The sequence below is a fragment of the Dermacentor silvarum genome, chromosome 5 (assembly GCF_013339745.2).
Source record: "Dermacentor silvarum isolate Dsil-2018 chromosome 5, BIME_Dsil_1.4, whole genome shotgun sequence".
Classification (NCBI taxonomy): domain Eukaryota; kingdom Metazoa; phylum Arthropoda; class Arachnida; order Ixodida; family Ixodidae; genus Dermacentor; species Dermacentor silvarum.
Genome location: NC_051158.1, coordinates 57488134 through 57511671, shown reverse-complemented (window position 1 = coordinate 57511671; position 23538 = coordinate 57488134). Strand labels below are relative to the sequence as shown.

The following is a 23538-nucleotide window of genomic DNA, read 5'->3' as shown; positions in this document are numbered from 1 at the left end:
TCCAATCATTTTCATGTAACTATCATTTCTTTAATTCACTTAAGAACTACAAGTAATTTCCCCTTTGCTCTCTTCGGTTTCAATGTATGTTGGCCTCTTATGATATGACTATATAACTTCGGTTTTCTTTCTTTTCGTTCATTACATAGCGAGACCTTCGAATCCGGCAGCTTTGGTACATTCAGGTAGCATGTGTGGGTTTATTGACCAGTTGCCTCCAGGCAAAACGTTCACGTTGACGTGAAGCCTGCGGCAGAAAGGATGTCCCATCCGCCGCCAAGGCCACGAGTGGTGGCGCTGGCTAACACTCCCAGAGTCCATTATAGTACATAAATATAAATACCCCTGAAAGTGAATGGGAAAATGGCACCGCGGTAGCTCAATTGGTAAGAGCATTACACGTGTAAGGCTCTTGCACGCCTAAAAGTGAGCTCATATCACACCAGGGGCCTGTTATTTTCTTCATCCTTGTTGATTTTCACGTATTTATAATTTCTTCAAAAATTACGCTCGTAAATACCCAAAGAAAATAATACAGATAGATCGAGGCATTTCGTAGTTCACACCTTGGTATTTTGAAAGGTTAACCTGTGTGTAGTGAGTCATCTGCCTCTGTTTTAAACATCAAAGAAAGTTGGCATAGCTTCAACTTCATTAGCGAAGATATTACCGTAGTGCTTTTACTAATTTATCGTTCTGTCAACACCCTTATGATAAAACATACATGTGTCGTATTGCTCTCCCCCTCCTACATATTGCATATAAATATACACCACAGAAATCGTCTACACCAATACACCAAAGTAAAGGTCCTTGCTGCATTTGTGCCCAAAGAAGTCGCACGTACTCGGACGGTAAAGACTACTTCATATTTGAACTTATAGACCAAGAGCATATGCCAGGTTATAGCTTCGAAGGTGCTACCAGCCTTCGCGCGGAACTCGCGCGGGCAGACAGTTGCAAGCATTTCTTGCTCTTTTTTTGTATTTCCGTGCTGCTGTCAAAAAATCCCGCGAATGAAATTAACAACTCGAACTTCTAAATTAAAAAAACAGTTTTTCAGGATTAAACATGAGCAAAATCTTAGAACAAAGTTTAATTATGTACAAACTTTCGGCGGTTTCTAATTACTGCAGAAGACTGCCTCTTATTGCACAAAGCATGTTTTTTTGTTTTCTTTTTTTGCAGACACATATAATATATCTATGACGACGCGACTTAGTGCATTGCTATCAATAAAAATTCATAGAAGAGGTAGATAGAAGCATATTGGTACACCATTGGTAAAAACGAGACATATTTGGGAACTGCTAATTAGATTAGAACCAAATTGGCAGTTTCACCCAAAAGGCGATGTACCGGAGGGGACAGCAAGGGTTAGCATTACGTTTGAACTCACGGACGATGTTCCAACCGCACGCGGATCTAACGCAGATGTGACATACGCTGGTATGCCGAAATATTTGACATCCTTAAAGTCCGGCAGATCCCACGCCCTGTGGGAATCGATGTTATGCGAAGCAGTATCCGGGGAGCCTACCAAATTTACGAAACGACCATGATAGCACCAAGACGTAGGCGGCTGCTTCATGACCTACATGACACGCATGTCATGACCTTCATGTTATGAGAATATGAGTCCTCAGGAGTCCCTTTAGCTACGCCTAAGAAACCTTAAGGCGAAAGCCTTTGTCATGCTCATGACTATGACTTGGACCGTCAACCTTTAACCTTTTCTTTCACTTAGTACCATATCCTAACCAATTCCACCGGTTTTTGAGTGTTAATCTTTTTTAGCGGAGTTATTGTCACTTTCATTTTTTGTCATGGGCATGACTATGGCTTCTACCACCATCCTATAATGTTTCGTTCACTTAGTACCCACGTCCGAACCCATTTCAGTGACTTTTGAGTGTTCATCTTTTTCGCTGAGTCATTGTGATTTTGTGACTATGGCTTCTATCACCATCCTTTAGTGTTTCCTTCACTTAGTACGTACGTCCGAACCAATTTCAGTGGTTTTTGAGTGCTAATATTTTTTTTGCTGAGTCATTGTCATTTTTCAGAGTCATGATCATGGCTGTGGCTTCTACCACCATCGTTTAGCGTTTCCTTCAATTAGTGCCCACGTCCGAATTAATTCCAGTCGTTTTTGAGCGTTAATCTTTATTTTGCTGAGTCATCGTCATTTTTGCTGTCATGCTCATGACTATGACTTCTACCATCATCCTTTAGTGTTTCCTTCACTTAGTACCCACGTCAGAACTTCAGTGGTTTTTGAGGGTTAATGTTTTGTGCTGAGTCATCTTCATTTCTGCGCAGTCATGGTGGTGACTGTGACTCCTCCATCATGCTGTAGTGTTTCCTTCTCTTAGTACCCATGTCAGAAGCCTTTTCAGTGGTTTTTGAGTGTTAAACTTTTTTAGCAGAGTCATTGCCATTTTTTTCTGAGTCAAGCTCATGACTATGCCTTCTAGCATCATCATTTAGTGCTTCCTTCGCTGAGTACCCACGTCCGAACCCATTTCGATGGTTTTTGAGTGCTATTCTTTTTCGCTGGGTCACTGTCATGTAAGGTGGCTATTTCGTGACCTACATGACAGGCATGTCATGACATTCATGTCGCGACCTATCATCTATGTTCTACATACACTGCCGTCATACTACGCCAATTTCGGTACCTACCAAGTTAACGAAACGACTATGAGAGCAACAAGACCTAGGCAGCTGTTTTATGACCTACATGACACACTTGTTATGATATTTGTGTCATAACCTACCATGTATGTTCGCCAAACAAGCTTCTCATACTATGCCAATTTTGGTAAATACCAAGTTAACGAAAAGGCCATGAGAGCTCCAAGACGTAGGCGACCAGATAGATACTATCAAAGTATCAAATGTTCGCCTAGAAATGCTTCGCATTTAGAAGCTTTAACACATTGTGTATTGCGTGAAATGAGATCGCACAGGCGATACTACGCTGCTTGTAAAGGATCTAACCAGTATCTTTCTATCACTTTCAAGTTTGAGCACTGACAATGTCTTGCGCTTTAAATGTTTGTTACCCTGAGAAGATATAAAATAAAAGGCATGCACTGTAAATGTTATGTTTCATAAACTTTGTTTGTGGACTGCCATTCTCAAAATTGTGAGGAATTGTTTAGGCAAGAATGAAAGCCCTAGCTTGAGACACTTTAGTGATTGAATAGTGTAGCAATATGACGCGCATAAATATACCTAAATATATGTGGAGCCCCATGAGGGCGCCGACGGCGAAAAGTCGTTTGGGTAGTCTACATAATTGCTATCGCAATCAAATTATTAATATTGCCTGTGATCACAGCAACCTTTGATCAAATATAACATCGCTATCTATACCATTGCTTCGCTTCACAGAATTCCATTTATAACAAATTTTTCCCAACGCTTTGTTGCTATAATGACATTGTGGGGAGGTGAAACCCTAAGAGAAAAATAGTGTTTGCTTGGAGCTTTAAAACCGAGTTTCTTCAAAAGGAATCCATTATTTTTATATAGAGACTTCTTGTAAATAACTGTAGTAGCATGGCTACAATGACCTTCTATTCTACTTTACTATGATATACTTTACAAATTCTAAGTATACATTTTATTTATTTATAATATTTTTCGTCGATTAACATAACAATTTCAGTGAGTACCTGTTTGGCATCAAATACAATGCAGAAATACTGCTTTCAATACCGGACGTAATAACTCTGCTGAAAAATAGTAATGGGACGGTAAAATAAAGATGTTTCCAACTAAAATACATTTACCGTCAGCGTTTCTAATACAACACAATGGCTCTTAACGCACTACACTACACTACAGAATCTTACTCTAACAAACCTAGGTTTTCCGCTGAGCTCCGGACGCTGTTCTTAATGGTATTTGAAAAAAAAGAACCACGTGATGAGCCAAATACACAGGTGTGCACCTTTACCTCACTGTTTGTGATACACTACTTCAGGTATACAATTTTCCTGAGCATCGCTTTCGTATTGCTAATCGTCATGGTCTTGCGTGTTTACTATTCCTTCAATTCTGGCTTCTCATGCAGGAAGGTTATATATATATATATGACATACATGATGTATTTTATTTCTAGAAAATGTTCTTATGCCTTGTATTTATGGTCAATCTAAATTTTGTATGGTCGGTTGTACTGACTCACATGTTGAGTTGTGGTGCACAGCTCTCACGCTAATTCATACATTTGTCTATCGCTGTAGGAAATCACCTTAAGATGTTACAGGAGAAAAGGTGACCTAACGAACATATACACTCAAAAATTTCAACTAAACTGCCACAGTTTATTCCATAAGGGCAAGTATCTGTTATAATGCAGTGTTTTGCATGTGCCATTATCATCGAATACTCCAATTATGAAAACGCTGTGTCACACATGTAGATACCACCGTATATGCTAGCACCTTTGCAGCTTTTATTCTAGCTCATATATACCTGCTTTTCGCGTTTTTATGGTCGCCTTCATTGCTGCAACTAATTTATTTTAAAAAAGGTGATATTATTTGCGGATACGAGTTGAACAACTACACTTGCAGTAACAATTTACAAGACTGCGACAGTGGAGGTAGTATAGTGGGCTGATTACACAAGCTAGCCCGATAGTCCATTGTCGTCCTTATCAAAGTCGTGTGACTTCGCTGACTTCCACGAGTATCCCGAGACACTTCAGGTGAAAAATATCTTCAATTATTTTTTAAAGCAAAATTCAGTACCACTCTGCTAAAAGTTACTGAGAAAAGCTACTAATACATTTCGTTGTATTTGTCGGTTTGTAATTATACGATGCCAGCGCTAAACAACGAGATGTAACAAAATATCACCGCTCCTTCGACTCCGTGAAGATGGTAGAACAGCGAAGCTGTGTTGTTCGTGGAGCCTTAGTTCTTCATTCCGACGCCGGCGATGTGTTTCCGCGTCTCAGTCGCGCAGCTCGGGGTCGGCCTCTCGGCGCTGCCGTTGAGCTTCGGCATATCTGGCACGCAGCTATCGGTCGGCCCTACGACGATGAGCCCGTTCACTAGCCAATTGTCGCTGACGCTCGTGGTAAGCAGCTTCTTCCTCAGGAGTACGCACTTCTCGTGGTCTTCCCGTAGTTGTAGCTGGGATGGAATGCGCGGAACCACTAATTCAAAGCTCCGTATATACAACCAATTCTAGCGCGAACTCTTCTCCCACCCCACTTCTCCGTTGACCTACTTTTTTCCTACACCACCATTGGTTGGCGCGCCTCACGCTCTCCCCCTCCAACGCGAGTATGGGACGGAGAGATTTACGTCAACCCCCTCTATGTGCTCCTTTCCATCTGCACCCTCTCACAGCATTCTCACAGAGGGAAAGGGGGTCACACCAACCTCTTTTACTTGTTGAGATCTTTGCTTCTCCTCTCCCGCTAGGTCACGTGGCCCCTCTTTAGCGAAGTCCGACAACGACGGCACAGAGTCCGCATAAACAGCGTCGCTGTAAAAGTTGACAAACATAGGGCTGCCTCGCATTACTCAGATAGGTCACTTATAATTTCGGCGTCATCGAATGTAACATTATCAGCGCAACCATAGTATACGTATACATCCATTTACTCGTTTCCGATGTCAGCGCCCTCCATGCCAAGGGTTAGGATATAAATTTCTTGATCGCATCCCTTATAACGTTCTCTTACCACCCATTTCGCTTCTAGTCGCGTTTGTCTCGCTCTGGTGGTTTATATACAATCAATTATTTCTTCTTCGCATTACATATGCTACCCAATGGCAGTTATATCTTTAATGCAAACTCAGATGTAAGATTGCCATGGTAGCTCTTTTTTGATAACTTCCGCCTTACAACCTATCAACGTTACACCATCGTTTTTTAGAGTTGCTTGCACAATAGACTGCTATCTTCCGACCTATGTTCTATGTTCTCACCGGTGTAATAATGCAGGTAGAAAAAAGAATGAACATTTTTGAGTATGTTCCGAATCTTTCGATCGTGATTTCCTACTGTCTGCCGCAATAGCCCTAGCACTTCTTCATTCACTTTGACCTTTCTGGCGGGCTCTTCATATTTTATAATGTTGACGACGAAAGCTCAATCTCACTTCTTCAAGCAAGCGACTAGGATCTAAAGTAAAGTGACTAAGAGTAAGATTTTAAGTACATTGAATGACATAATTCGTGGAAATGATGACCCACTTGTTATTATAGGGCGGCATGTAAAGCAGTCATGTGGACAGGCAAAACACTTTTATTGCCGCTGTACTGTGACGCGATATCTGTACAACGTAGTCCTCACTGCACTGTGGCACAGCAGTGGTCGTTAATATTACGCAGTAATTAACAAAACCTTGTGTCAGTGTTGCCTTCAGCAAGGCGATAACTACCTTCGGCGATGTTATAAGGGAACATGGGAAATCATATTACATAGTTGCATAGCCAGAACGCCTGCCTAGCTCAGTCCGCTTTTGTAGATATCTATATTACTAATACACTATTGTGGTGGCAGTTCGAATGTTATCGAAGATTGTGGAAATGTTTGGTGAGTGGTTGTTTCAAAACAAACTGGACCAGAACACTGGCAAACGACATTGGGTGTGACGTGCCTGAGTCAGTAACTCCACGGCACTCTTCACGCCTTGTTTCCTTCTACTTAGGCGTTCGCGGTCATATTTCGCGCTGCTACCACCTGCGTCAATAAGCTGAAAGACGAGGGTACGCTACATTTGAGAGACACTCGAATCTAAGATTTCATACCTGTGTGCCCCGACCCTCCACACCTTCGCCACGTCATTCTCCCTCACCTCGGTCTTCCCAAAGAATGCCTCGAGCTCCCAGCCCGCCCCGGCGTCGTTCTCTTTCCCACTTCTGCCGGCCCTAATCGCCCCTGTGTGCTGCCCCTTTCCTCTGGAAAGCCACTCAGAAAACTAGAGGCTAAAGCAAAAACTGCTTTTTATGAAATTGCTATAATGGTACTGCTCGCCCTGCAAATTTGCTCACGGTTAGTGTGCAAGGTGTTTTTGGTCGACGCGCTAGTAGACACTCAAACCGCTATTTCTGTTATTCATCCCCAGCTGTGCTGTTGTCTACGAAAAGTGCAGACACCATATGTTCGCCCGGTCTTATGTGGTGCCAATGGCGTTCCGATTTACCCAACCGCGTACAGACTCGCATTCTCCTCTATGGCATTCGTCATCACATATGGCGTTTTTTTTTCAGCAGCAGATATCTTTAAAAAGTGCCTGTGGCTGATTACACAATTCTAACCCTTAATCTAACTCTTGTTCTAAATGTTATTTTTACAGATGTTTTTTAGGTAAACAAATCGTTGAGCTGCCCACTAAAGGGTTAAGGGCAGAGTAGTGAGAGTCATGGAAATAGTATAGGATGAAGTGCTCCTCTCGGTTGTTTCGAAATGTATGCGTAGAAAAAAAAGCTTCTATGCTAAATAGAAGTATTGACACCGATAGGAAAACCCGGGCCAACATATGGTGCCTGAACGTTTTGCAGAGAACAGAACAGTTGGGAATTATTAAAAGTAATAGCGGTTTGAGTTCCTACTGGCGTGTCGACCAAATACAAGAAAAGGAGTTCGTAGTCCCATTGGATGTAGAATTGCTCTGAACGTTTACTTATCAATTGAAATAAGACGCACGGTGTGATGCGCACAGGCCAAGAACGCCGGTGTGACGATCAGGGAGCGGAGCTTCCGTTTGCCGCCCGCCACACGGCACCTGCGAAACATACTATGAACGAACTTTCTGGACAGTTCTCGGGATCTTTCAGCTACTTTTTGTACCGAACATCTGGCAACCTTGGCTAGAATGCGCGCACAGAGGTTAACGTCTGTTCGCCGTTGCGGCCTCCAATGCGTTTTTAAACGTTTGCGACATCCTGACGTTTGCCGTGGCTTAAGCGGATTCACACATATTGTTCAACACACAGGCCACTCGTTACAGTGAGAACACAGAGTCGGGAACACTAAGGCTGGCATTGTTTGCTTTTGTAACTTTTTGAGCATTCACCTAATCACAAATAATATCATTTATGCAATTTTACTCAGTCAGTCATCTTCCCAGTCACCTGCTACACAGAGAGAGAGAGCGGTTGTGGCGTTTATCTACAAAAAACTTGTCGCGAGTTCATTTCCACACCCTGGCACCGTCCGTCTTATCGCAACGAAATAAAAAAATTCACGCAGTTACATTGAAATTTTAATACAACTTATGGAATGAGAGATGGCTACAAATTTTGCTAGCCCTCTACTATACGGCGTGCTCTATAACAGTTCCCATTTTTTTTCGCTTAAGTTTTAGAATTTCTTATCTTTTTACATGAATGAGGAAACATAATCATAGCCCAATCATTAAGATAGACGTGTTGTTATTGCGGATACGTATGAAAGGAAATCTGGTTAAATTTTTTTAGCAATATAGTGTCGCTTACCTAGCGGCCCACCGTGAGGTTATCTGCGACATAAACGGTCTGTGTACCTTAAAGCAACTACAGATGCGCTATTGAACAAATTTTTAATAAAGCATTTTCTATGTGCAGCAGTTTGTCGTCGTAAGTTATGCCGCGTGCAATAAGTTTTCAACATGATTTTCATCGAAATAATTTTCACGCTGCAATTTTCAAGAGACATGCACGTTTTCTTGCTGCTTGCATACTTTGTTATATTGAAATGTAATATTGTAATGCGAACTCTTTATGCTTAAAAAATAAATGAAAGTGTAGACAAGATAAAGGGTGGCAAAAGTATTCCTAATAACAGCGCTGGCTTCACCAACGCTTGCCTATTGTACAGTTGTTGGAGGGGCAAAGCCGGCACAGTAATTCTTTTTTGAAAAAAATAAACAAGATAAAAAACACGAGAAGCATGGCACTTTTTGTAGCATATCTTTTATATATATATATATATATATATATATATATATATATATATATATACATGCATCTTCCGGAAGCCGGCTTCCGGTTCCGGAGAACGCTTCCGGCGTTTTGCCGCCACTTCCCGCGCTCTCGCCGCCTCTGGGTACGCTTGGTCGCCGTGCTGCTGCACTAATCAGAAGGCAGTCTTAATGAAGGGAAAATGAAGTCCGCACCTCATTACCATATACGACCAATAAAACACCATTCTATATACTGTACACATGTGTTGTCACTCATTTGCATGTTCGAGTGGGCAATGTACGGGTGATTCACGGTTACCCGAATGATCCCCCGGTGCTTCGCCCACTCATCATAATTCACTTCGTGGATATGCGGTGCTTTTATATCACCAGTTCCTTAACAGAGAAGAATATGTGTGCAAAATTGCTTACACTACTTCTTCTTTCTGGGGTTCTACGTGCCAAAACCAGTTCTGATTACGAGTCACACCGTTGTGAAGGGCTCCGGATTAATTATGACCCCCTGGGGTTCTTTAACGTGCACTAGAACGCAAGCACACGGGCGTTTTTGCATTTCGCCTTCATCGAAATGCAGCCGCCGCGGCCGGAATTCGATCCTGCGACCTAGTGCTTAGCAGCGCTACGCCTTAGCTGACTGGACCACCGCGGCGGGTAATTGCCTACACTACACCTAGTCGCTTCGCTCTTTACGTAAGCATAACTTTCATGATTTGTAATGTTGCGACTGTCATGAGCAGCTTCCGCTGAGGTTGGTAACGCAGCGAAGAAATAAATCTACACATTGTTGTGCTGGAAGAAGCCCTACTGCTTGATCTTTTTAAATCCTTTGATGTTGTTTTAACTGTCCTTGCAGACCTCAATTTGAGGGATAAAAAGAACGGCAATGACAGCACCCCTGATGAGTGTACTGCTTGCTTCTATGGTATCGCCTCTCAAGGGATGTAAGTTTTATTCTTACGAAATATTACTATTTTAACCAACTTAGTAGCCTTCATATTATACCTTCATGAATTTATTATTCCATTTTTCGCTTCACGAACAATGCATTGACCATTGACTACACGATATTACAAAAGCAGGTGTACAAGCAGATAATCTTACCAGGGTGCCGTTGCGCACTAAATGGATTAACACACAAAACGAAAGTGCCAAAGTACAGCCCTTGTTTCACGGACAATTGAATTTATTACTGGTACTAACATGATCCTCACGGCAAGGGTCAAAAATTAAACCTCTCAAGACAATAATTTTTTTCCAATAACAACCATATGAAAACAAGCTGCTTAAGGGTTATTAGCTTTCTTTTTTTTACCCACAGGTACCTCAAACAAACATTCGAAGGCTGAATGACACTACCATGTATTGCTCGCTGTTGCGACTTCAAGAATTCTGCCTTGTTAGTACTTGACATGATAAAGTAATCTCCGTGGCTTTACTTTCTTTCTGAGAAATCCTCATTGCATTTCTTTTGTATCTTCCTGCTTCGGCAGCGTAGTTAATATTATTCGATTTCACGGACCTTTTTTTTTTACCTTGAAACCTTTCACAGAACTGAGTACCCGTATCCGTGTTTATTTTCTTTACATTGTATTTCAAACTAGTATCGAGTCCGTTTGCCTAAAAAATTGTACTTCCCTTCATCACTGTTGTATGCCGGCCCATGTTTCGCTTTTGGTGTTTTCCCGTTTACACACACACACTTCACGTTGCCATTTCCATAATTTTTCCCGTTTCAACTCATTACAATAAATGAACCAGACGTTGGTATTCAACAGTTGTGTTCTGTCTTTGTTTAGTTCTGTTGGTGTGCTGCTTTTCTAGGAATTATGTAGTGACACTCTAACCTCACCGCACGAACGTTTCAATTTGTATATATAATGTGACAAAGCGCGCAGCTGCCGATTCCGACCCCGAATCTCCAACTATTAAAGAGAACCATAACTTTGATGATAAATATTTCCAAATACAAATCTGTTAAACATCTACAATCAATTAGAGTTGTCTACGAATACGATGTTCTTCAAATTTCTAACAAATATATACCATAATCGAGAAATAACAAACGGTAATTTGGATGTCTGCGTATTTTGTAGTTGCTGACAGTCTATGTCTCAAACGTCCCCTCCACCAAACACAGGAACCCCCTCTCCAAGCACCACTGTACTAGCTACCACAGCAATTAAAAAAACATGGGTAGTTCATCTTTTATTACCCAGTGCGGAAATATACAAGCTGAATATTCTACTGAAAAAAATCCGCGCAGAAGAAGACGGCACTTCATGTGTACATGCATGACAAATGGGCAATCGAAGAACTAAAGGAAGTTGAATAATTTATTCTTACTGTATATTTTCTGTCGTAAAAGGTCATTGGGCAATAATGGCCTAACATAGTGCGACCTATTGGCTAGAAAGGCGAAGCTTCAGAAACATCCAAGTCAGAAAGGTTCTAAAGCATTAAGGATGTATTTAAAAAAAAGAATGCATTGAATGAGCATATGTTGTCTGCAGGACGAATGTAGGATCAGACTATTTGCTGAGGACCTAATAAATATTGAGTGTGAACCTGCAGAAAAGTGCGAATGTGGACCCTGTGATCCTATACTATGCGGCACCACATTCAATATTGTGGTGCCGCATAGTGAGCCCGACGTTGCACCTGGCAACCTCGGGCTCAACAGACCGCTTTGCAAAGAGCAGCACAAGCCGTAGCTCGCCGCCGACGCCGGGCGCACTGTCCAGATCATCCTAGTGAAAACGACGTGAAGAGACTTCGCCACGAATACCCCGTAGTACGTGGTGCCCAAAATGCAGCTCCCATGCAGCCACTCCTCCAGCTTATGCTGTGATTGTGCTACGTGTGCCACGCAGGCCTGTGACATTTTGAGAACTCCAGGCTCAATTGTAGGCAACTGTTGTGGAGAAGACGAGTATTTTATATTATGGTAATCCTAAACAGCCCAATACCGCTCTTCCACTTGAAATAATTATTTATGTAGAAGAATATGTAGTTGTTCTAGTTGCTAATTCAAAATGGTCACAGTTTCAAGGGAGCAAAAAAAATTAAAAAAACTCACACACACACACTCATTCAAACACACACAATCAACAAAGGACCCCTCTTTTTATTACAGGCGCTCCCTTCGAACTGTATATTTATCATAATGGCACCCACATAAAGATACGACGATTGGTGTGCATGCTCAATATGCCGTAGCACACTAATCACAATCGGGACTCTAAGAAGCAGAGCTTCTCAGAAAATGCTTAAATAAAATGCTTCATGAGAAATCACGTACATCACACTTTTAAATTGTCTTATTCCCCCACCTTAGTTTAGTTGTTGTCCTATGAAACTGTTGCAGCCATGGAAAATCCACATTTATCGTCGAACTCACGTCGAGTAAGCATTTGCAGCAGACGGTACATATATGTTGCCTCATTAGAGTCTCTCTGGCGGTTTCGACACGTAAGGATGTTTTTCCACACATTTTAGCTTTATGAGTCCAGGAAGGAGTTTCGTGGCGTGTAAAAACTAACGTACTGAAACTGCCTGCTGCATCATACGGGGTTATCATTTTTAAGTTTTCCGTAATTCCTAAACATGGCCTGCTGCAGATCACCTAATTCTAGTGCTTGAACGAGGTTATTCAGAGAGACCGACATTACTTACGCGCGAAATCGAACACATAATTAACCAACGGAAAAAATTACAAATGGCATCTTAATTATTTATTTTATGGCACATATTGCAATTTACGAATTGTGGATGATGAGTTTGCGTGGCGCATACAGTTTGAAATAATTTCTACAATGACACATATTTGAAGATATGGGCCTTCAAACTCGTCGTAAAAAGGTTTTGTTGTTCCAATTACTTTTTAACAAAACGTTCTCATATACACTGAAGCACAAAAGCAACATGACGGCCCACGAATTTTGGTCCACACTTTGGGAAAGAATATCTCGAAACTGATTTCATCCCGGAAATTCATTTCAATTGAATACGGCTTGCACGCTCACTTGCTACAATTCTGAAATTGCAATACGTGCCTTATTATTATTTTTTTGTGAATTAGTTGAGCATTGTTTCAATTTCTCGCGCTAGTAATGTTCGCCACTCCGAATAATCCTGCACAAGGACAACAATTATGCCATGAGGCAAAAGACACGTTTCTAAAGTACCCTAAAGCTGAAAAGATTGTGTTGTAGATTGTATTTCACGATGGTTATCAACGGTAATGCGTTAGCACTGAATCAATATAGCGACTCCATGCATTGCCACATTTTGAAACAAAAATGTGTAAGGCATGCTCTCCAGCGGAATTCCTCTTTCCTGCTTTCCTGAGAAAACTTGCCACTATCTAGCGCCGCCGCCATGAAACCTGCGCGTGACATCCGAAATGCATGGCATGCCGGTGTGTGCTAACGCTTAGAATCACGTCATGCGACAAACGGGCTACTTTCTCACGCTTATTTCAGGAGACGCTGCGCCATCTAGTGGCATTACCTAGAAGTCTGCGCATGCGCATGGCCTCCGAGAGGAGACGCGTGGCGCGCAGGTGCCTGCGAGCGGCGAGAATTGTTGCCTCGCGTGTCGCACTCTCAGTGGCACATACGCAGTGACCCAAGTTCTCTAAACATTCATTGAGGGAGGGAGGAGGGAAACAAGAGGTGAAAGGCGGAGAGGTTAACCAGATTAAGTGTCCGGTTGGCTACTCTGCACAGGGGATGGGGTAAGGGCAGACAAGATTAGAAAACAACACTAAAAAAAGAAAAAGCAACGCATCAGTTCACACATCCTATAGTTTTTCAATAATTCCTGTTTCTTTTAAAAAGCACACTAGCGCTTTTCAAGCAGCCGATATCTGCTGGGACCAGGGTCCAAGAATTATGGCTTCCGTAAGAGGACGGCTCTCAATCTTGTCAAGCGTGGTGCTGAGGACTTTCCTTTGTGCATTAAAACGACGACAATCACCCAGATGGTGCGCAATCGTATCTTTGCACCCGCAAACTACACAATCTGGACTTGTGGCAATTCCGATAAGGTATAGGAGTACGCATTTGTAAAAGCTACTCCAAGCCATAGGCGACAAATCAGTTACCTCCCGTCGTGGTAAGCCATGCGGAAGGCGGAGCTTCAGATCAGGATCCAGAAAATAAAGGCTCTAGTTTTTAGAGTCTGGCGAATTCCACTTTGCTAACCTAAGCTCGCGAGCGAGCGTACGGAGCTGTCCCGCTGCGTCTGTTCTGGACATAGGGATAGCGACGCAATCTGCACTGGTATGTGAAGATCGAGCAGCTGCGTCGTCGAAGATCGAGCAGCTGCGGTGAATTTCACGTGTGTCCGCGACAAGTCGTTCGTGGGGTCCACGGCGTAATGCAGGGAGCAAACTCTGCAGGGAGGCCTTAACATCGCAGAATATGGACCATTTCTGGGAGTATTTCCTGGTCGTTCAATTGAATTGCTGCACGCAGAGCTGCAAGTTCGACAGCCGTCGTTGATGTCATGTGCTATCTCCTGAATTTTATCACTGTAGGTTTTGCTGGGACAAGCACTGCAGCTGCTGAACTGGAGTGCATGACCGACCCATCGGTGTAAACATTTAATCGGTAACTGTGGACCTCATGGAGTAGCAATAACGCTGCCAGCTTCAATGCTGCTGACGACATTTGTGCCTTCTTTGTGATGCCTGGAATGGTAAGGCATATTTGAGGTGAATGTAGAGACCACAGTGGCATATAAGGCAATGCTGCTGGGACGTAATTCGATGGTAGCGATGCTCCGTGAGGGTGGTCAGGAGACGGCTAAAACTCGTATGCGGCCTAGTTGTTTGCAGGCAAGCAAGGGGGTGAAAGGGTATCCTTGCGACTTGTCAAATGTTTCGTTTTTGGTGGACGAGTCGTGTCGCGTGGTTCTTCAAGTTGGAGTGGCTTTGGTAGTGGTGGCCGTGCTTCACTTGAATCAGCGATGGCGAGCGTCCCTCTCTACCCTGCGCCGGTAATGCGTGACGTCAGTGGTTGATGACCAGTCTTTGCCGGATTGTGCACTTTCTTAGAAATACGCGTGTGCTTTCTTGGCCTGCGGTGCCGGGAACGTCGGCACCTCACTTTAGTCGCGGCTTGATTTTGTGTCGAATGGTCTCTAACCATCTGCCTCAATATCCTCTGTTCATTTTTCTGGAACGGGCAATCTTTTGAAGTCGCATCGTACACAGCCTTGCAGTTGGACCACTTGAAGTCCGTCGCACGGCAAGGTTCAGAGGTATGTGACTCGGAACAGCGTGAACACATGCCTGGGTTCTTAGAGACAGCACACACGTGTCCGATTCCCTCACAATTCCGGTACTGTAGGAGCTTGGGCACGATATATCATGCAGCATGGTGAAAATGGTCGACTTTCACGTGCGATGGCAGGCAATCACCTTTCAACATGAGCTTCACGCAAGTTGATTTGTCTATACGACGAGTTTTTATTATGGCAATGCTGTCTGCCACTGTTACGATCAAAACTGATTGAAACATCGATGTTGTAAACCACACCTGCAGAGGGTTCCAAGCTCTGTGGAATGAGGCAGTGCAGTTTGATGTTATCTGTTGGCATATTGCTAGCGCCCTCCCTCGGGAAGCGCTCTTCGTGTAGTGCACTAGTGGGCTTAACTGAAGTTTGGGACCCACGTAGCAGCTGCTGCCTGGTCGGTGAAAAAAGAAGACCTGTCTATGCTCGTGGGAGTTTGCCTGTGTGGCTAGTGCTCGCCTGTGTGGCAAAGTCAGCCTCTGTGGCCATGTAACATATTATTCTTCCATTAAATTACCCCTCTTCTTCTACGACTTGTGCCTGCATCACCGACGGGAAGCCAACGTAATTCAGAAGTGGGATTCCATCCAGTATTCCAGTCGCCACCGAAGCCAGAATGTGGTTTTGCTAACCCTAATGAAACACTCGGCAGAAAAAGTGAACCACAATGGCGGAGGACACCCGGACGATAGCCACAGTGACGCGATCACGGCTCGCGACCTCCTCCAAGCCGTACAAGAAAAGGACAGGATTTTGACGCCATTTTTTGAACGACTGAAGCAGCCTCAACCAGCGCCAACGTTAGAAGTTTTACGGGACGCTCCGAGGATGCTTCTGCGCTACGTGAGTGGATCTACAATATACGACGAACGTCGAGACTTCACGGATGGCCCGTTGCGTATACGCTGGAGACATCACAATCCCATTTGGTTGGAGCTGCGAAAGACTAGTATCGGCAAGGACTTCTCGAATCACGTCGTGGGACGAGTTCGAGGAACGTTTTTGTCGCACGTTCGTGAGTCATACCCGAGTAGCGGAACAATGGCCTAGGATGCAAGAGTGCTTGCAACATCGAAATGAAAGCACGACCGCTTACTTCTACATTCGGCACGACCGCTTACATTCTAAGGTGCGGCTTTGCAGTGAAGTTAACTTTGACTTTCGCGATAGACGAGAGCAAGTTCTCACGGGTCTGAGATCTCGCGAGCTCTGCACCATGCTATTAGGAAGGACGCATGGCGAGGAGGACGATTTCCTTCACGACATCCTCGAGTTTGAACGCTTCGAACGAAAACGGCGGGAACTCTTTCGAGCGGGCCACCGAAAACACGTCTCGACATCGGATGTGTAGCGCAGCCTGCCCACTACTGCAGCAAGAGAGATTACCACCGATGCGTTCCGGGTAACAGACGGACGGTTGGAATTGCCCCGCGTCAACCAACTTGGTGAGCGTAAATGTTATACCTGCAATGTCTATGGACATATAGCCCATGACTGTACAGAAGCTAAGTGACCGCTGAAGTGCCGACTTTATCAGGCTACAGACCATACGCAACGCAACTGCAAGTTGTTGCCGCGTACCGAGTCCAACGTCGTAGAAGCGCTTCCTTGCATCGAGAGTGCCATTGTATTGCTTTTAAAGAAGTAATTCTCAACGATGACTTCGCTATGGATGGGATCATCGACACCGGCAGTTCTGGTTGTTTGCTGCGTGCGTCGGCGGCAGCATGGTGCGGCATGGAGATTGTGCAGGAGTGTGCTCCTTTCTACGGTTTTGGCAGTAAGCACGTTCCAGTGACAAGAAGCATCGGTCATTGCAGGGCAAAGATCAACATAGACGGCGCTGACGCAAGGAGCATACGTGTCATAGTTGTTCCAGACGATGCACAAAGTTTTGACATGTTGGAGAGCAGAACATTGACAGAGTTGCCCTACGTCACTTATGCTAAGGTGGGAAGCACATTCCGTTTCTACCATCGAAATGATTGTCCCTTTGCTCATTCGGAGTTGTTGCAACAGCAACCTGAACTGAGAGTGAGGGCTCAGGAAGAGTCTGTGCTTCAGGTAGATATAGTGAACTGGATCTCTTTGTCCACTGATCACTCTGTGACAAGTCCTGTAGTCTGTAGACACAGTGGTCGTGATGTAATGCTTGCATGAAAAGAGGAGATCACTGTGCCAATGTGCTCTTCGAGTGGCAGTCAGGCTATTATTCGAAAAGGACAACAGGAAGAAACCACGCTAGTTCGCGACGTCACTGCAGAAGAGCCGTCGAAGGAGTCACCCGGTGACTCTGAAGTGTCCAGCGCTCCATAACCGGCTACTCAGGACGAAAGCCCTTTCGCAATTGAACCGCAAGAAAGCGTTCCAGAAGTAACCAAATACAAAGCGGTAGCGTCGGAGGAAGGAATCGTAAAGGCAGACGAAGCTACAGCACTAAAGGAAGAAGCAGCCCAGTGCTCGGAATCGGTGGAGAAGATCAAAGCCGATGAGGAAGCTGAAAGGCTGCGAGAGGAGAAGCTGAAGCACGAGCAGGCGCGCAAGGAACGCAAACAGAAAGAGACGGAGTGGCGGGAGCGTGCCAAGGCCGAGGGACCGCTGTTCACTAAGGCACAGAAGATTGTATGAGCCCGCATGGAGGCCACGCTCAAGGAGCAAGGTATAGAGGTGTCGCAGATAGGAGAGAAGACCTCGCGCATCACGGACCGCCGCAACAGGAACCAACGGAAGAAGCCGAGGAAGAGGAAGAAGAAACCTCAGTAATGCAACGTCCGCAACGTAAACGCACTTTACCGGCGTGACTAGGGGACTGTGTGTTGTGACTACGAGATTGTGTGTTCTGATTTTTTTCCTATTTTTTCCTATTCCTTTTTGCTATTTCCTATTTTTGCTTTTTGCTATTTGCTATTTTTTCCTTTTCCTTTTTTTCCTATTTTTTCCTATTTTTTCCTATTTTATTTCTATTTTTTCCTATGCTCGTGGTAGTTCGCCTGTGTGGCAAAGTCAGCTTGTGTGGCCATGTAACATTTTATTTTTCCATAAAATCATCCCTCTTCTCCTACGACTTGTGCCTATATAACCGACGGGAAGACAACATATCTAACTGTGTAGTCTTCACCAACGGATCCCAGGCACTTCGGTTAGTAACATCGATAGCGAGGATGTTCTTGCGGTTAATTACGTCTTTTATCTCCGCTGGAGCGAGAGCCACCAGGGAAAGAGAGATGGCCTGTCTGTTGAGCTTGTTGAGATTTCCCGTAGCTGTCTCGCACAAAGATAATTGTATGCTCCGGAGCTCTCGGAGTAGGAGTCACAGTCGACTTACTTGATGCGGAGCACCCGCGGACATTTCGTCTTTCCACTTTCCGTCGTGAGTAGAACTCGAAGCCTTCATCGTCCGAAGTGGCATCGCTCGAGGGAGAGTACAGCTCGGTGTCATCGCTGTCAGCTTCGCTCCGAAGGCAGTTCCTCTTCCTTGGAGTAGCTCCCGCAGACGCTGGCAGGTCTGGACGCTGCTCGAGGGATTCCACTTCCATCGCCGAAAAAGGGAGCGGAGTCTCCCAACAGAAACCGGTGAAAATGTAAATATTCCAGAGAGACTAAAACAATGATGTGTACAAGAATCGCTTCGTCGTCTTCCTCCAACAATATTTCAAACGTTTATTGAAGAACGGCACATACCAAGTGCATTCATTGCGCTGCTCATGAAAGCGTTCGCATGAAAGACATTCACTGAAAATGCGTTGCGTTGGTGTCCTTGAGGAACACTTGTGACGTGAGTTTGATTGCGCTCAGCAACGGAGAAACTTAAGGTATTTTTTGTAGTTGTAGGGGCGCACATTCCCAGTGGAACATTCCTAATTACTGAAGTTGGCGTCGGACACGTTCACGAGCTCCACACACCAACTGGCACATACCCAGGGACCCAAGTTGGCATCAAAGAGGTTTATTGGAGACCAGCAAAGACCCGTTGGCGCCCACCTAATGCTCCAAGTGTCGTCAAGGAAATTACTTTCCTTAAAAGATGGCATAGTATCAATTTTTAACGATACGTAATTTTTACTGTATATATTGTCACGAGCGGCGATCCTGTGGTCGGTGTTGGACGACAACGACGACGATGGCGTGGCTTTCTGGTGTGCACGCGCTCTCCTGAACGATTGCTGTAGCGTTGTGCGCCTTACCTTGTAAATATATATCCATTGTATATATTTTCTCCCCCTAAGATCTTTGGTGGACGTGCGGGGTACGCTCGCTACAACACCGGGAACTGGATCTTCGCAGCGGACGGCGCGTTGCTGCCACCACAATGACCGACCAAGCGACCCAGTGCGAGCAACGCCCGTCACCGGTCATTCTCTTGCACCCTCGTGACCCCGGGACATTCAACGGCACAGGCGGCGTGGACGTCGATGAATGGCTGTAAATGTATGAGCGCGTCAGCCACACTAACAAGTGGGACCCGACGATAATGCTTGCGAATCTCATCTTCTATTTGCGGGGCACTGCGCTACTCTGGTTCGAGACGCATGAGGCAGATCTGACAAGTCGGGACGTCTGTAAGCAGAAATTACGCGATCTATTTGGGAGACCTATCGGACGACAACAAGCGGCCAAGCAGGAGCTCACACTTTGTGCTCAGACGTCCACAGAGCCGTACATCTCGTATATTCAGCACGTGTTGTCTCTGTGTCACAAGGTTGACAAGGACATGCCTGAAGCGGAAAAAGTGGGCCACGTACTGAAAGGCATAACCGATGACGCATTCAATCTTCTACTGTGTAAGAACTGCTCTACAGTGGAGTCGGTCATCGCTGAATGTCGTAGTTTTGAGCTGCCCAAAAGTCAACGTATCACTCACCGCTTCGACCGACTTCCCAATACGGCTGCCACGTCCACATGCGAAGGTTTAGCCACGCTTCGGCAAGCGCAAGCTCCAGAAAACGTGACCAGGATCGTACGTCGAGAACTCGAGGCCATGGCACCCGTTACCCCTCATGACCGTATGCAAAGCAACAACCTGGCTCCAATTTCGCTAATTCAGGCCGTGGTTCGCCAAGAGGTCGCGGATATGGGAATTTTACCCACCTTTGATAACGGTCATGCTACTACCAACCCGGTCGCCCCTGTCGTCGCTGCAGCAAGACCGAACACGACCTTCAGGCCACGTTATCGAAATCCAGCCGATTGGCGCACACCTGATGACCGGCCCATCTGCTTCACGTGCTCTCGGATTGGACACATCGCCCGCCATTGCCGCAGCCCCTGGCCCACGTCCTATCGACCAAACAGTTACAATCGCCCGGACCGTGCAGTGCTGAACGTCCTCCTAGGGAAAGCCGGATCAGCCGCTCACCATCGCCCCAGCGCCGTCAGTCCTGCTCGCCCGAACCTCGCCGCTCTCGGTCTCCCTTTGACCGCCTATCGGAAAACTAGTCAGTGCAGCCCCCGGAGGTGACGCTGCATTTACGACCCGGCCTGATAATCCTCTGATTGTCCCTCATACCCGATGCAACCTTCGTGAAGTTTTGGTTGATGGTGTGGCAGTTACCGCTCTTGTTGATACCGGCGCACAAATTTCTGTAATGAGCTCGAGCCTCCGGCGCCGCCTCCAGAAAGTCCTGACGCCTGCGACTTCACCTCCCGTCCGAGTAGCCGACGGGCGTACACCTGCCGTACTTGGAATGCGCACTGCACGCATCACCATTTCTGGTCACCACACATCTGTTCTTTTTGCTGTTCTATAACAGTGCCCCTATGACCTCATCTTGGGAATGGACTATCTGTCCACACACGCTGCCCTTATCGACTGCTCTGCGGGCCTTCTCCGGCTAGAACCTCCTTCGTGCTCCGACAACGTCGATGCCGGCCCACCCCGCCTACGCTCCGTCGAGTTTCTACGATTGTCTCCGCAAGCCGCAATTTAAGTCCAGCTTTCAGCCTTTCCGCCCCTACCCGACGGCGACTACGTTGCTTCCCTATTCCTGAGGTCGCCATGACACGGAACGTCGCGCTCCCCTATACGGTGGTGATAGTTACAAACAACGGCACCTCCTTTCCCATCCTCAATTTTGGCTACACGACGCAAGTTCTTCCTCGCGGCATATCACTCGCTCATCTGACCCCATTGGCCGGCCACACGGTTTCCGCCCTGACCCCAGAACCTCCACTGGATTTTTCACCGCCGTCATTGCAGTCAGGTCCGTCCTGCGACCACTTCGCCCGCATGATATCAGGAGACCTCGCTCCGGCACAGTCCGCTGCCCTTGGCCGCGTGCTGGTTTCCTACCAGGATATCTTTGACTTTGGCGACCGTCCTTTGGGCCAGACTTCCGTCGTCACCCATCGCATTCATACCGGCGATGCGAGTCCTATTCACTGACAGCCTTACCGTGTGTCAGCTCCGGAGCGTGCTGTCATCCAACAGGAAGTGGAGAGAATGCTGGGCAAAGGCATAATTGAACCCTCATGCAGTCCTTGGGCCTCTCCCGTCGGAGTTGTGAAAAAGAAGGACAATAGCTGGAGATTTTGTGTAGACTACCGCCACCTCAACCAGATTACCAAGAAGGATGTGTATCCTCTCCCGCGTATTGATGACGCACTGGACTGCTTGCACGGCGCCAGATATTTCTCTTCCATCGACCTGCGCTCAGGATACTGGCAAATCGCTGTGGACGACCAAGACCGCGAGAAAACTGCCTTCGTGACTCCTGATGGCCTCTACCAATTTAAAGGGATGCCTTTTGGCCTATGTAACACCCCTGCTACTTTCGAGCGCATGATGGACTCTCTTCTTCGAGGCATGAAGTGGTCCATATGCCTTTGCTACCTGGACGATGTTATCGTTTTTTCGACTACGTTTGAAAACCATCTCACTCGCCTGTCCACCGTCCTTGATGTTTTTCGCCGTGCTCATCTTCAGCTTAACTCGTCGAAATGTCGCTTTGGGCACCGTCAAATCTGCATACTCGGCCACCTTGTTGACGATGCAGGCGTGCAGCCAGATCCTGACAAAGTCCGCGCGGTTAGTAAGTTCCCTACTCCACGGTCGGCCAAGGACGTCCGAAGTTTTCTTGGCCTGTGCTCGTACTTCCGTCGTTTTGTCCAGAACTTCGCAGAAGTGGCCCGCCCTCTAACTGGCCTACTCAACTAGGACGTCGTCTTCACTTGGGGTCGTGACCATGCGGACGCCTTTTCATCGCTCTTTGCCATCCTAATGAACCCACCTGTTCTAGCACATTTCGAATCGTCAGCCAGCACGGACGTTCGTGCCGACGCCAGTGGCCACGGTATAGGCGCCGTCCTTGCACAACAGCAGCACGGCCTCCACCGCGTGGTCGCCTATGCAAGCCGCCTTCTGTCGCCGTTGGAGCAAAATTACTCGATCACGGAACGCGAGTGCTTAGCTCTCGTCTGGGCCATCGCAAGATTCCGCCCGTACCTTTATGGCAGGTACTTTTCAGTTATTACAGACCATCATGCGCTTTGCTGGCTTTCTTCGCTCAAGGACCCCAATGGTCGCCTTGGCCGTTGGGCACTCCGCTTGCAAGAGTACTCATTTTCTGTTTTCTACAAATCTGGACGGCTTCACCAAGACGCTGACTGCTTGTCACGATACCCGGTCGATCCCCTTGATACACTGGAAGATGAACCTGACACCTTTGTTCTGGCCATTACAGACTTCGTCCACATAGCTGACGAACAGCGCCGCGACGCATCTTTTCGGCCTGTTATAGACGGTCTCAAGTCACCACACCCTGACACTTCCCTACGGATGTCTGTGCTCCACAACGACACCTTACACCGGTACAACGCCCGGCCTGACGGCGCTGAGCTCTTGCTTGTTGTTCCCGCGCATCTTCGCTCTGCTGTTTTGCGCCAGCTTCACGATGCACCGACGGCCGGACACCTAGGCGTGTCACGCACGTATGATCGCATCCGTAGGCGCTTCTTTTGGCTTGGTCTCTACCGTTCTGTGCGGCAGTACGTTGCGGCTTGTGACCTCTGCCAGCGACGCAAGACTCCTGCCCTCGTATGCTGTCGGTGCGAGTGAAAGCGTGCGAGGGTAAACCGAGGATGGTTGTTTGAACTCGCGCACGCACGGGAGGAAGTCGTGGAGGAAGCATGCCGTCTTGCATCGCTCGCAAGACACCGGGGGGCGTTCCACCCCGGCGGGGGCTGCGTATGGCATGGCTGAGAGCAGCCACGCTGGTCTCATATTGAAAGATATCTGCGATAATGATGTCAGACGAGCGGGTCCTATCTAGAAAGCGATGGGGAATGAGTAGAGAGTTTATGTGCTA

At 46.2% G+C, this 23538-nt stretch overlaps 1 long non-coding RNA gene across 1 annotated transcript in view; it reads left to right on the top strand.

Annotated features, from left to right (window-relative positions):
- Nucleotides 1-829: 829 nt before the first annotated feature.
- The window catches only part of LOC125945360 (uncharacterized), a 69928-nt gene continuing 47219 nt past the window's right edge, over nucleotides 830-23538 (top strand). Inside the window, exons 1-2 of the long non-coding RNA XR_007466847.1 lie at nucleotides 830-854; nucleotides 9792-9879. This is a non-coding gene — a long non-coding RNA (uncharacterized LOC125945360). The remainder of the gene's footprint in view (nucleotides 855-9791; nucleotides 9880-23538) is intronic.